We start from the raw sequence: 13,754 nt of genomic DNA, 5'->3' as shown, positions 1-13,754 counted from the left end.
GATATTATTGTGGTGGCAGGTGAAGAACAGGGAGGCATTTCTAGCCCTGTCTCCAGTAGTGCAGTCACTGCAGTGGTAACGCCCACATCCTCCTCAGTAACATCAGAGTGGCACCGCAGTAAGAGCCATACTCAGAGTGTGGGTGAGACACCAAGGCGACCGGCGGCGAGTACCTCAATGAGACAATCTGTGTCGTTGAGCCTTAGTGGGTTAATGGCACCACTAAGGAAAGTAAGCCAGCCTACCATTGACAGCATGTTTAGGTTGGAGGGGCAGTTCCAACGCAACCACCCAACGGCACGATTGTACAATGCGAAGCTGGCTAAAATGTTAGCGCTGGACCTTCTTCCTTTTTCATTTGTGGAAGGGGTGGGTTTCCTTGAATTTGTGTCTGCCATCTGCCCGAAATGGAAAGTTCCAAGCCGGTCCTATTTCGCAAGAATTGCTGTTCCGGCACTACATCATGATGTGCTGGAATTGGTTGGACAAGCTTTGCAGAAGAGTGCTGTGCACAATATCCACCTGACAACAGACATGTGGACCAGTTGCCAAGCCACAGATTACATGTGTATCACTGCACACTGGATCTCTTTTGTGGGGGTTAAAGATCAACTATCTGCACGAGGTGTTGTTGACACAGCTGCGATTTTTGAAGGTACTCGGAAACATGCAACTGTAGCCATGTTCGCCATGGAGAAATCTCATACGGCTGAAAACATTTTAGAAGAGTTTCGCACCAAGGTTTTGGAATGGCTGCAGCCCAGAGGGCTTGGTATTGGTTTTGTTGCCACAGACAATGGCAGTAATGTACTTAAGGCCATGGAACTTGGTTCCTATTTCAGGGTTCCGTGTTTGGCACACTGCATAAACATTATAGTGCAAGACTTTCTGAAAAAAGAACCCATAGTAAGCAATTTACTGTCCATCTGCCGAAGAATATGCACTCATTTCAGCCATTCTTTTAAAGCTCGGAAGCAGCTGAGGATCCTCCAACGTGAGCGTAGGGTGCCAGTCAAGGCACTCATCCAGGAGGTGGCAACACGTTGGAACTCAACGTATTACATGCTTGATCGTCTGTACGAACAGCACAGGTCACTCAATGATTATGTCTGGTACAGAAGCAGTGATGCTAGTGTTAAAGGCATGACCCTTCAGAGGGAGCAATGGACCCTAATTCAATGCCTGACTGAGATGCTGTCTCCTTTTGAGGTCTTCACACGTGAAGTCAGCAAGGAGGACTGTACAATGGGCCAAGCGATCCCATTGTTGCAAATGCTAGAGCATGAGCTGAATAATGTGTCTGAATCCTACAAAGGTGTAGAGGACAGAAGGCAAGCCCATGACTTGGTGGAGAGCTTATCCAGGCGCTTATCAGAAAATGTAAGGATACAAAATAAAATTTTGTCACAAGACCATTACATTTGTGCCACAATTCTGGATCCACGTGCAAAATTAGGACTATTCCTTTCTTTTTCCGACACTGATGTTGCCCGCTACAAAAGTTGTATAGCTGAAGCAGCCATCAAGTTTGAAAACGAAGGGCTGCTAATTAAAAGCCCGCCACATCAACCCACAACAAGTACTGATACTGAAGCAGGCCATGCAGAATCAAGTGCAACTTCGTCGGCTGAGGGCAGTGCGGTTGGCTCACAATCGCAACACTCACCATCACCATCGACTACAAAAACAATAACTGGATCATTCAGCCGAGTACAATCATTATCAGATTGGTATGTAAAGATGGGCCGTAAGCACAGTGCTGATGCACAGAAAAAACAGCACAAAAGCTTACCAGCAGCAACCCTGAACATTGAGCGGATGGTCCAGGCCTATCTGGACGACCCAACAGAGGTGTACGTTGATCAAAACCCAGTGCAGTATTGGTATAGGAAAAGGTCTGAATGGCCACAGCTCAGCAGGCTGGCAATAAGCTATCTGGCTTGCCCTGTCGCAAGTGTCTCTTCCGAACGTGTTTTCAGTGCTGCTGGTTCCATTGTAACCTTGAGAAGGACCAGTCTATCTCCCAAAAACGTGGAGAGGTTAACAATGATCAAAATGAATCAGCACTTCATACCACCGAATTACACAATGCATGAATCAACAGAGGAAGATGAGGACAGCGGCTCAGGTGACGGAAGTATTGTGTCAGATGATTACCTACTACTGGACGATCCCCCAGAGTTTGAGGACGAGCTATACTTCCCTGACAATTAGGCTCGCACTTACTGTCTTCCTCCCTTTTTTCCCCCTTTGTTTGTGTCTGTTGTTCCGGTTATAAACTTGTGAATCGCAACCAATGCATTATCACCGTCTTCTAATCTTCTAATTTAAGATACAAGTTTCAGGTGTCTGCCATTTGACACTACAGTCCTCAGAATCCAGCTCCTCCGCTCGATCATACTGCATCTCCTGGTCAATTCCATTTCCCTCATGAATGATGATTGGATGATGGTAACAACAAATTCAAACTTTCCTCGTCCTTCCAAAACAAGTGGACCATGAATCTGATGACTTCTATAGCTATCCTCCTTCAGAGCCGAGAGAGACTGGCCATTAACTGAAAATAAGATGCAACAGGTAATGATTGATGCCATGCATTGTCCGCAGAAAAGCAGACTGAGTGATGTAGATTTTGTTGTGTGTGTTGCGCATGAATGAATTGATGTAATTGTGCACTGCCACTAATCAACTTTCTACAGAACACACTAGTAATTACTAATTTTCCTCTTCTGGCAAACAAGAAATGTGTACTTCTCTCCTGCATCTTGGTGATACATTGCTTTTAATTCAATACAGGAAGGGCACTCACTCAATCTGCGCAATGCAAATGACTGTGACTTAACAGCACCGTCCATCATGATGATGGCGAAAGAGACGGCCTGCAGCGTTAACGAGATGAGATGCAACAGGTAATGATTGATGCCATGCATTGGCCGCAGAATAGCAGACTGAATGATGTAGATTTTGTGGTGTGTTTCGCATGAATTGATGTAATTGTGCACTGCCACTAATCAACTTTCTACAGAACACACTAGTAATTACTAATATTCCTCTTCTGGCAAACAAGAAATGTGTACTTCTCCTGCATCTTGGTGATACATTGCTTTTAATTCAATACAGGAAGGGGACTCACTCAATCTGCTGCGCAATGCAAATGACTGTGACTTAAACAGCACCGTCCGTCATGATGATGGCGAAAGAGACGGCCCGTTAACTTAAGATGAGAAGTAACAGGTAATAAATGATGATAATTAATGGCATGCATTGGACACCTGACTCTGAGCTATTGATCTTTGTGTTTGCGTTGTTTGTTGTGCACAAAGTGAATGATGTCAAAGTGTACTAGTGTTAATCTATCTTTCTGTACACAATAAAGAATGACTCAAGTCAGTAATATTTATATTTCTACTCTTGTTGTGTTCTAAAAATTACACTTGTACTGCAGGCCGATCTTCAGTCAGTAGAAGTATCAGAGCTGATGATGAAGTCAGGAGGATGTTTCATGAGTGGCATAAAACGGAAAAGCCTAAAGGTAAACACGTGAACCACAACCACAGCACACCCAAATGTCTGTGTAGAAGTTGAATAGAGTGTAGCGGTGGGATGACTGCAGTGCATTGATTTTACTAACTTTAACTGTAAAATGCTATGTCTGGAATGGATAATGTGCTTTGCGTTTGTCCAACTCTTTGAGAGAAAAAAAAAAAGGACTCTAAAGTGTTAACGTAGGATGTGCTAATGGTAAGCACTGTGGGCCTGATCTCTCCTGTTACTGTTGAAGGTCTATGCTGGAAACAGACTACAGTAGAGATGATGCATATGCATACATGCCACCTCGGAAAGTGTTCTTGTTGCACTACACCATCACTTGTGCATTTGTTTTCACTTTCTTTCTGAATATCCCCTTTGGTTTTCAATCTAAAATTACAGGCCGGGCCTTGTCCAAAACTTTGTAAAACATTACAATGCATATTAATTACCTTACCAATCAATCACCTTTTTATTCCAGCCGGGCAGTGGCGAGTGGTGAGGCGACACACCCAAGATTGATGGACGAGAGGAGCAAGAGGAATGCCGAGATGCAAAAAACCAGTCCACATTTTTGACCAGGATAAGACAGTAACAGTATCCACTTTTCACTTCTTTTAAATAATTTGATTAATATCTTGTATACATTCTTTACAACAGTGTGTTCTTGGAGTTGTTATTATCAATCATCATTACGTTTGCTCTGTGTTTACGATTCTTCACTACCAATATTTAAAATTTCTATTTGCTATCTGTTAAAGTTTTAAGGCCGGAACAGAACAAGAAATAGAAGTGTATGTAATCCGGGTCTCATCATGCATGCATTTCCTTTTTTATACCTTAACATATGGAATGGATATGGTATGGTAGTCTTCAATGATTGTCGTTTGTTTGTCTATGTATGCATACTGTTTTTCTATGTCAAACCTTTCCCAAAATCCCCCTTCCCATCCAATCAACGGACCCTAACCCTCTTCCCCCGGGCTGTGTGACTTATTGTGGAGGTGTAACTAAATTAAATGTACACCAATACTTAATCACACACTTGCTGGGGCGGATGTGGTGAAAGCAACACTACTTCAATTTCAATGCAGAGCGATGATCTTCTTCTGCTTGCCCACCCATGAGTAGGATATTTCACAGGTTATTTTATTTAACAAAGGAACATATACCTCAGCATGAATTGCCGGCATTGATTTGATTTGTTTGTTGTCATTCCTCATATACAGCACTAACTGTTAGACTGTAGGCATAGCCAAGTCGACAAAACTATAGTTTGTAACTCTGTCTAGTAGGCTATCCTCATAATATCCAGCATTCATTTTTTTTGTCAAATATTTGAGCATATAATTGTTGCTCGGTAAATTCTGTGATGTACTTCATTCAACTACTCCTCTAACAGTCTCTCAAAGGCGATTGACTATCTCCTTTTCTTTTTTTGGAAATGCTGCTACCCTGCCAGTGTATACTACTACTATACTACCACCACCACCCCAATCATGGCATGTATGAAAAAGGAAACCATCTTCACCATGCAGCCAGTGCTGTGCCACAGTTGGACATAAACATCAAGCACCGGTAAGAGAGAAGTTTGGGGGAGGCAGAATCAATAATGGACATGTTGTCAATGATGTCAGTTTCAAACACCACTCCAAAGAATGCATAGTAGGACCAGTCAATGAGTGAGGTGTGTCGCATCTATCTGTTTGTGTCTTATACAGTCAGCAAATTATTGAAATCAAACACACGCTATGGGCGGCCATGCACCAGCAAAGAAACAGTGTGATGTAAAACAGTTACCCCACCTACAAAACATTAACAACATTGCATGTAACATAGAAAAATATATTTAATTGACCCTAACAAATAAACTAAACCCACAAAAGCTGACCCACCCCCCTCCCTAACCCCAACGACTGTCCATAGAAATAGAGAACGCCCAAACGAGTGAGGAAACAAACAGGAATTAAAAAAGGGGCAGTGACAGGGACTAACTGGTGGGGCGGGACTGGAGGAGGACACGAATCTGGTCCTCTAAATGGGCGACGCGGCGTCTAAGGCCGCGGCAGTTGCAACCACAGTGGGGGGGGGGCACCGGAGATGGCACGGTGGCGGCGGGCAGCCGCCAGACGGTGGCGCCGTACCGCTGGAGGGCGGTGGCTGGGGCCCGGGGCACTGGAGGAGGCTTCAATTGCTGCTGCACTCTCCTCCTCCTCCTCGGCTAGGACCACCAGCCGCCGGTATTCCTGCTGGATTGCCTCCAGCTTCCGGCGCCGTGCCTTGGCGGCCAACTCCTTCCGGTTGATTTTCGGAGTAGCTGTGTATCAAAAAGAAAAAAACAAGACAATTGTAAAATATAGTCTTAATAAAACAGTAGGACAAGGTAATTATTTATACACATAGTGGCATGGTAGAGTAGCACTATAAAATAAAGCACAGTAGTACATAACATTTTAAATGTCGCCCGTCCTTCTTCCTTCCACCTGTCTTACACTTTTTAGTTGAACAGTGCACCAGGTGCTCTTCTCCATAAAACTTTCAAAGCGGAGTTGAAATCAGATAGATGAGGCCATTGGTTACTCAATACTCTGGCTCCTAGTCCTATACCAATTAAAGGGAATTCTAGTCTTCTAGTTCACTCTTCAAACGTCCCCAAGAACTCATACTTACTTACGACATCGGATAGCGGGCGGACTTTGTCCGCCCGCCATCCGACTGCTAAAAAGGGTGGGGGTCCCGTGGGGACAATTAATTAGGATGATGCGCCCGGCACAGTGGCGGGCGCACCCTGTTATTTTAAATTTAAATTCTGGTTGGCTTTGCTGAAAGCAATGCTAAAATGTTGTGCTGCTTTTCCAAGCACAACATGACGGGCCTCGCACGGAGCCTGTCACGTTTTGCTTTGAAAGTCGGGGGGTACCATAGCATCGGTAGGTACCCTCCATGGGGGCCCCCAAGCATACTCTGCAATGTGTGCATGCCTTTCCGTGGCGGACGGTAATGCCGCCACGCAAAGGCATTCCAAAATGCAGATTATATGGCTGCCGGTGTGGTGAGAGAGACACCACCGCCATATTGAACCCTTTTCCGCCTAGACATGTCTGAATATTTTCTACAGGGATGGCGGGAGGTTTGCCCCTGCTGTGACGGCAGTGAATTCCAGCCAGCCCGGCGGGGGCAATACGCCCACCATCCTAATGGGGCCCTAATTCACAACTTTACAGTATACATACAGTACACCTTTGCAGTGAGTGTGCTGTCAAGTTCAACAATAGTTAAAGATTATGAATCTAACTTACCACCGCCTGCCACTGGTGCTGCCACTCCCCCTCCGTTGCTATCTGCAACTGCCGCATCCTCGCCCTCTGCGTCGCCTTCGCTGGCCCCAGCAATGGTGGTCGGTAGTGCGCCTAGAAAACATTACACATTTATTAGGCAACATATACACCTCCCCCCTATTGATCAGTAGCAAGGTTGAAAAATGAGTTAATACTAACATAAATCACTAGTACAAATCAGGTAGTAGTAGAGTAGACACTAAGTTATATGATCATTGTAGCATTTGCTTGATTAGCCCTAGCCATGCACATGTGACGTTACCTTTACCTTGCAGCTTCTTAAGACACCTTTGAGCCCACATGACCTGCCTCACACTGCTACTGTCTAGTCTACGCGCTGCGTACAGGCGGTCAACAAACATTAACAAGCCACTTTTTTAGGAAGAACTGGTGTACTACTGTTACTGTTAGTCCATATTGCTTATCCATAGATGCTACACTTTTTGGCACGGCTGAGAAATGCTTGCAAGTTGCAATATACTAACGCACACCATTTCCTTTTTTCGCATTACAGACGCAAGATTCGCTTCTACGAACCAGAGCTTCTGAACGATGCACCAACTACCAGTACTAGGTTCTTCTGAGGTGAGGGGTCCCTTCACTCACATCTTCATTTATAAATGTATATAAACTAAATTGCTATGGGATGGTGGTGCTGCCTTCCACCACTTCAGTTATCATGATTTAATTCCCAACTGTATTAGTGTAACAATGTATTTTGTTTTAATGTTATTGATTTGCCGGTTGGTGCTGCTAAGATAACAGTGTACAGACCTTCTCAAATTGAAATAAAAATTTTAAACTTACATAGACTTTGTGGTATTTGGTGTGGAGTGGACTAACTTACACGATTGAGCAAATTAAAGTAAGGGTGTGCATGTGAATTGCTTCCACGACAGAGGTTGGGTGTGTTAATGTTCTGGGTTGTCTACTTGTTGGTTGTCTTGGGGGGAGGGTTCCGAGACCTAATAGGTATGACAAGACAGTACTATAGTCAAGCAGTGGAATTGTGGTGGGTGCGGAATTTCTGATTGAGGTGTGCAAGGAAGGTCCAACCTACCATCACCAACATCCTATTTTCTGGTGCAAATGTATGTGCAAGATCCCTACAACAGTTGTATGTCCTATAGGGTATCATATCAAAATATTAAGAAATCTGGTAGGGCTGTTGCTGTGAATTTTCAAAGCCTAAACATCAACAAGAGTAAAAAGTAGTACAAGACAACGACCCAACGGATTGTACGAGCTACTGGTGAATATGAGTTTTATATTACAACCTTTCACAAAGAGTGGCACTGGGCAAGACTAGCTACTACAGTACAGACAGACAGACTGATAGTATGTAGTAGTACTCAGTCATCATAGCGGAGGCAGGGATAAGCTTTTTGAAACCGTACAGATCGAAGGATAATTGGTGGTAAAAAAATAGCATTTGGAAACACACTATAGTTCGGGAGAAATGGGGCAGTAAAAGTTATGGAATAAGAAATATTATTAAAAACAAGAAGACTTACTGGGGCCAGCAGAGGAGCCCTCAGCGGTGTCCTCCTCGTGGTGTTCCTGTCCCGCCGACTGCCCAGTCCCTGCCCGTCTGCCCCTGGGTGCTGATGAACAGGAAAGATATAAGAAAGACAAACATTGATGGATGGTGTCAACTTAAGCAAATACAATTTTTTTCAACAACGGTCAAAAAACACTTATGTAAACAATTGCAATAACTACATTGACCGATCTCATCTGGTCAACATGTAATATCGGGGGATTCGCAGTTCGACTACTTAAGTTACTATTTATCAACAGTAATCCATTCTTCCATTCTGATTCCAGAAAACTAAGTTACAAGTAAGCCTAAGTATTAGTACAACCTACCACCCAACCTAGCCCACCTATTCCAGGCATGCCAATTGTACATTAAGTATGCATTTCGACTGTATTCCTCAACAATGTGTATGATCCAATCATGGAGGACACATTAACATGACTACATTTTTTGTATATACACAATTTTGGTTTGATTGATGCTCATCTGCTACTGCTAAGTAACTGCAAAGCCTACCTCCACTCATTGAACAAACTAGAAAGGTTCTAAAGACTGGCGTACTAGCAGCACGTCACGTAACTGAGTGAGGGGGCATCACGCATACCACTAACCAATTAGAAGCTCATACAAAAGTACCTAAACCTATGTATCAATCCGCCCCTATCTATTAGTGACAGGACAAAGTAAGGAGTGGACATGAGTCACTGTAGCATTACGTAACTTAATTTCTCTAAAATAAACTCGTAAAGAATCACGCTAAGCAAGCGCAAACGCAAAGCTGCAAACAAGTAAGATTAGTAGTAGCGCAGAAGAGCACCTGTGTCATAATCACAGAAGACTTTTAAACATTATTAACCTGGAATGTATTGCAAGCAGCAACATTCTATCTGGTTGGAAGGAAAAAAAGATATTCGCAATATATAACATAGAGCAGAAGAACAGACACAAAGTTGTAATAATTAAATAGGTACTCACCAAGCCCCGGGACCTCCACTCCTAGCAGGTCCAGCAGGTCCTGCTCACGGTCCAGGATGTCGGACCACCGGTGCGTCAGCTGTGCCTGGGTGCGCCGGACCCCAGAGATGCGAGACACTGCCCGGCGCACCTTCCCCCACCGCTGCCGACGCTCCCGGAGGCCGTACCCGGACCCAGGCCTGCCACCTGCTGCCAGGGTTGAGGGGAGGTGGCGCTGCACAAAGAAAATTAGTGCAGCCAACTCCGCCTCCCCAAATAAGGCCCGTGCATGCACCCCTTGTGGGCGCCGCCTTCCGCAAGGAAGGCGGTCGCGGCTCTGGCTGCGCCGGCGAACAGCCCTGCCCTTGGACATGGTTCTGGGGACGGGGCGGGAAAGAAAAGGTAAAATAAATAAAGGAGTAAAGGAAATAAATAGCAGGCAATACAAAGAGAAAAAGTAGCTAAAAAACAAAAAAAAAGGTACACAAAAACCAAAAATATAGAGGCAGGAAAATAGTTAGAGAAATAATAAGTAATAAAGATCCGAAAAAAGTGGCTATAAACAAAGGATTGAAAAGATTTAGGGAGGATTGAAAATCAGGCCCCAGAACCATGCAATAGAGTGGAAAACAAGATGGCCGCGCCCGTTGCGACCACGTGCGCAAGTTCGCGCGATATTTTCTCCCTGAGCAAGCAAAAAGCAACGCGATCAAGTAAAAGCGATCGCGAACAGGAAATATCGACCGCGAACATGCATTGCGCGACCCGGAACAGGAAGTAAACAACGCCAGAGGGCGGGACAAGTGAAAACAAGATGGCCGCGCCCGTGAGCGACCGCATGGGTAAGTTGGCGACCCGCGAACACGCAAAAAATACCGCGAACAGGCGGCAAAAAACTTCCGCATCTTCGCGATATTTCCGGCGTGTTTGCGGAGATTTTCTGCATTCTCGCGATAATTTGCGGAGGTTAATTCCGCAAATTCCGCCCACCCCTAACTTTGACCCCCTTACAATGCCTACTGGGTCTATTTCTACCCACTCTGCCCCCTTTTCAACTGCTCCCCCTTTGATTATCACCTCCTCTTTATGCGATAGCCAAAATGGCGGCCGCCGCTTCCTGACTTCCACCGATTCGAATGTTTACTAAGATCTAACAACCAATCAGAATTGCGCTCGCGCACGGCAAGGTGCGCGCACCCAGCGCGCACTCTGCGCGCTTACAGATATATATATTGATTCAAAGGCTATTTTCTCAGAATCTACTGAACAGATTTACACCAAACCTACAAAAGGCACTTCCTTGACCTAGGGACTACCTCTCTGCCAAATTTTGAGTAATTCTGTTCAGCCGTTCGGGCTGTAGCTCGTTCTAAAGGTCCTATTGAAAAATGCATGGGAAAAACGCGTTTTGGGACCCCCCTTTTATCTCAGCCCCCGCTTGACAGATCCCCCCGAGACTTTCAGGGTAGGAGCGGAGCGTAGCGCCCCACCTATTTTGAGAAATTCGCGAGGATTCGTCGACCGGCGCCAAAGTTATTCAAAATAGAATGTTGAGGTTTTCCTATGGAAACGTGGTCCTAACTATAACTACCTACTGGCGACCGCCAGTAGGTTATATATATATATATATATATATATATATATATATATATATATATATATATATATATATATATATCTATATATATTCACTGAAAAAACCATAGGTTTCAGGCACGTTATAGTTAGAACTTAGTATTTAGAAAACCTTAGAAATTCACTGAAAAAACCATAGGTTTCAGGAACGTTATAGTTAGTTGGACATTTCACTCGAACAAAACCATAGAAATTCCCCCGTTATAGTTAGTTCAGCTAACTATAACTCGCGCCCCCGCAATGCACTGCTGATGACGTCACATATTACATCATTCATGACGTGGCCAGTGACATCACTGATGACATCACTGATGACATCTCAAATGACATCACTGATGACATTATTGATGACATCATCCAGTGACTGTGTGTTTCTCTAAAGTTTAAATATGTTTTATATATATGCCAAGGTGTATTGAAGAATGACTGGGTGTATAAGTGTCTGGATGGAGGATTTAGTATGTGTATGACTGACTGTATAAATGAGTGAATAAATGTGTCTTACTGAATGCATGGGTTAGTGACTAAACTGTCTGAATGTGTGTATCAGTATCTGTTGTTGTGTAAGCTGCAGCATGCGTTGGTCAGTAGCTACATGAGTGTCTTTATGGGTTATTGATTGGTTGCCTGAGTATTTGTATGGGAGACTGAGTGTCTATGTGGGTGGGTGGGAGGTGTGTGACTCTGTACATAGATGTGTGAGTGGTTGATTCACTGGGTGTATGGGTTCAAGAGTGCATGTGGAAACAGCTGTATGGGCGTGTGAGTGTGTGTATGGGTGTGTTGGTGAGAGATTGGATGTCTCAGTGGTACATGTCCAAGTACCTATATATGTAAAAGGCAGTGTATGTGAGACTTGGAGTATATAAATGACTATACATGAGAGTCAGTGACTGTGAGAGTGGCTATATGGATGAGTGTGTACTTGTATCAGTGATTGTATAAGAGTAAGTATGTGTTAGTATATGTTTGAATAAGTGAGGTGGTGTGTGTATAACTGTATAGGTGAGGAAATGGGAGTGTGATTGATTCTTTACATGACTGACTAGGTGTGTGAGTAACTCCATGGATGAGTGGCGATGTGCGAGTGTCTGTATAGGTGTATGAGTGCTTATGAAAGTGTTGTATTGATTAGTGACTGTATGTATGAGTGATTTTATGGGGGAATGAGTGGATGTGTGTGTAGACCTAAGAATCAGTGTGTGGGTATGTAGTAACTGGTTTTGGTGTGTCTATGGTTTCAAAAATGATGGTCTGTATTTTAGAATGGGTCTATCAAATGTTATATTAGGGTGTGAGGAGGTGCATCATATTATCACATGGATGATGTAATCAGTAATGTCATCAGTGATGTCATTTGAGATGTCATCAGTGATGTCATCAGTGATGTCACTGACCATGTCATGAATGATGTAATATGTAAGGTCATCAGCAGTGCATTGCGGGGGCACGAGTTATCGTTAGCTGAACTAACTATAATGGGTGAATTTCTATGGTTTTGTATGAGTGAAATGTGCAACTAACTATAACGTCTCTGAAACCTCTGTTTTTTTCAGTGAATTTCTAAGGTTTTTAAAATGCAAATTTCTAACTATAACATGCCTGAAACCTATGGTTTTTTAGTGAATATCAATGTTATTTTAAATGGTAATTTCTAACTATAACGTGCCTGAAACCTATGGTTTTTCAGTGAATTTCAATGGTTTTTTAAATGCTAATTTCTAACTATGCCTACAAAGTTAGGACATGTGAAGAATGAAGAAGAAAAGCATAGAAAGAAGCAAGACAAATGCAGAAAGAGGCAACAGAAGTCCAGAAAGACAAAGAAAAGTGCAGAAAGAATCAACAGAGGAGCAGAAAGTCCTCCTGTACCCCCAACTTTTTAGTGACGGGTACTGGTGGTAACTGACTCTGACTAACCAGGACCAGAGCAAGTGCTATGCTAAAAGACACTTAGAATACAGTGAAAACACCTACATACACTAGGGAACACTATGCGTTTGGGTACCCCTGTGATTAGCATGAGCTCCTCTGTAAGGCCCTAGTACATAATAGGGCAGGGGGATTAAAACTACCTCTAAGTCAGAGGTGCAGAAATATGCTACTTTAACTAGTAGTCGCGTTTGCAGAGTGATGGAGAAAGGGTGCTGGGCGTCCAACCAATGCTCAGGAATTCCACTGCATAGGACTTACAGGAGGTACCAGGAGGGATTCTTGGCCACCAAACTCCTTCAGGACTAAATTGGACTTTATCCCTCATCCTGTAGTCTGCCACGAAGCACATTTGCAGAGTGGTAGAGAAAGGGGGCCATGGCCTGCAAAGATGTCTTAGCAATCCCACTGTGTGGGACTTACTGGAGATAACAAGAGGGGTAGTTGTCCCCCAAGGACATCCTTGGGGGCCAACTTCCCAAACTATTACCTTCAGTCAGTCCCACATAGCAGCATTGGTAAGTACTCGTACCAGGCCACGCCCCACTTTGCCCACCACTCTACAAACGTGTTCCCTGGCACGCTCCTGGATGGAGATTGAAGTCCCCTTCACTGCTGGGGTTCCTTTAGGGACCAAATAGCCTACCTTTTACCTCCAGTAAGCCCCACGCAGTGGGATTTGTGAGAGGTAGACAAAGGCCATGCCCCCTTTCTCCACCACTCTGCAAACGCGCCCCCTGGTGCGTTGTAAGTTGGGGGATTAAGTCCCCTTGAATTCTGAGGGTCCCTGGGGTCCAACTAGCCCACCAGGTACCTCCAGTAAGCGC

Source organism: Triturus cristatus, chromosome 4_1, assembly GCF_964204655.1.
Source record: "Triturus cristatus chromosome 4_1, aTriCri1.1, whole genome shotgun sequence".
In the NCBI taxonomy this organism is placed as follows: domain Eukaryota; kingdom Metazoa; phylum Chordata; class Amphibia; order Caudata; family Salamandridae; genus Triturus; species Triturus cristatus.
The sequence above is the reverse complement of the archived record's forward strand: the minus strand, read 5'-3'. Positions refer to the sequence as shown.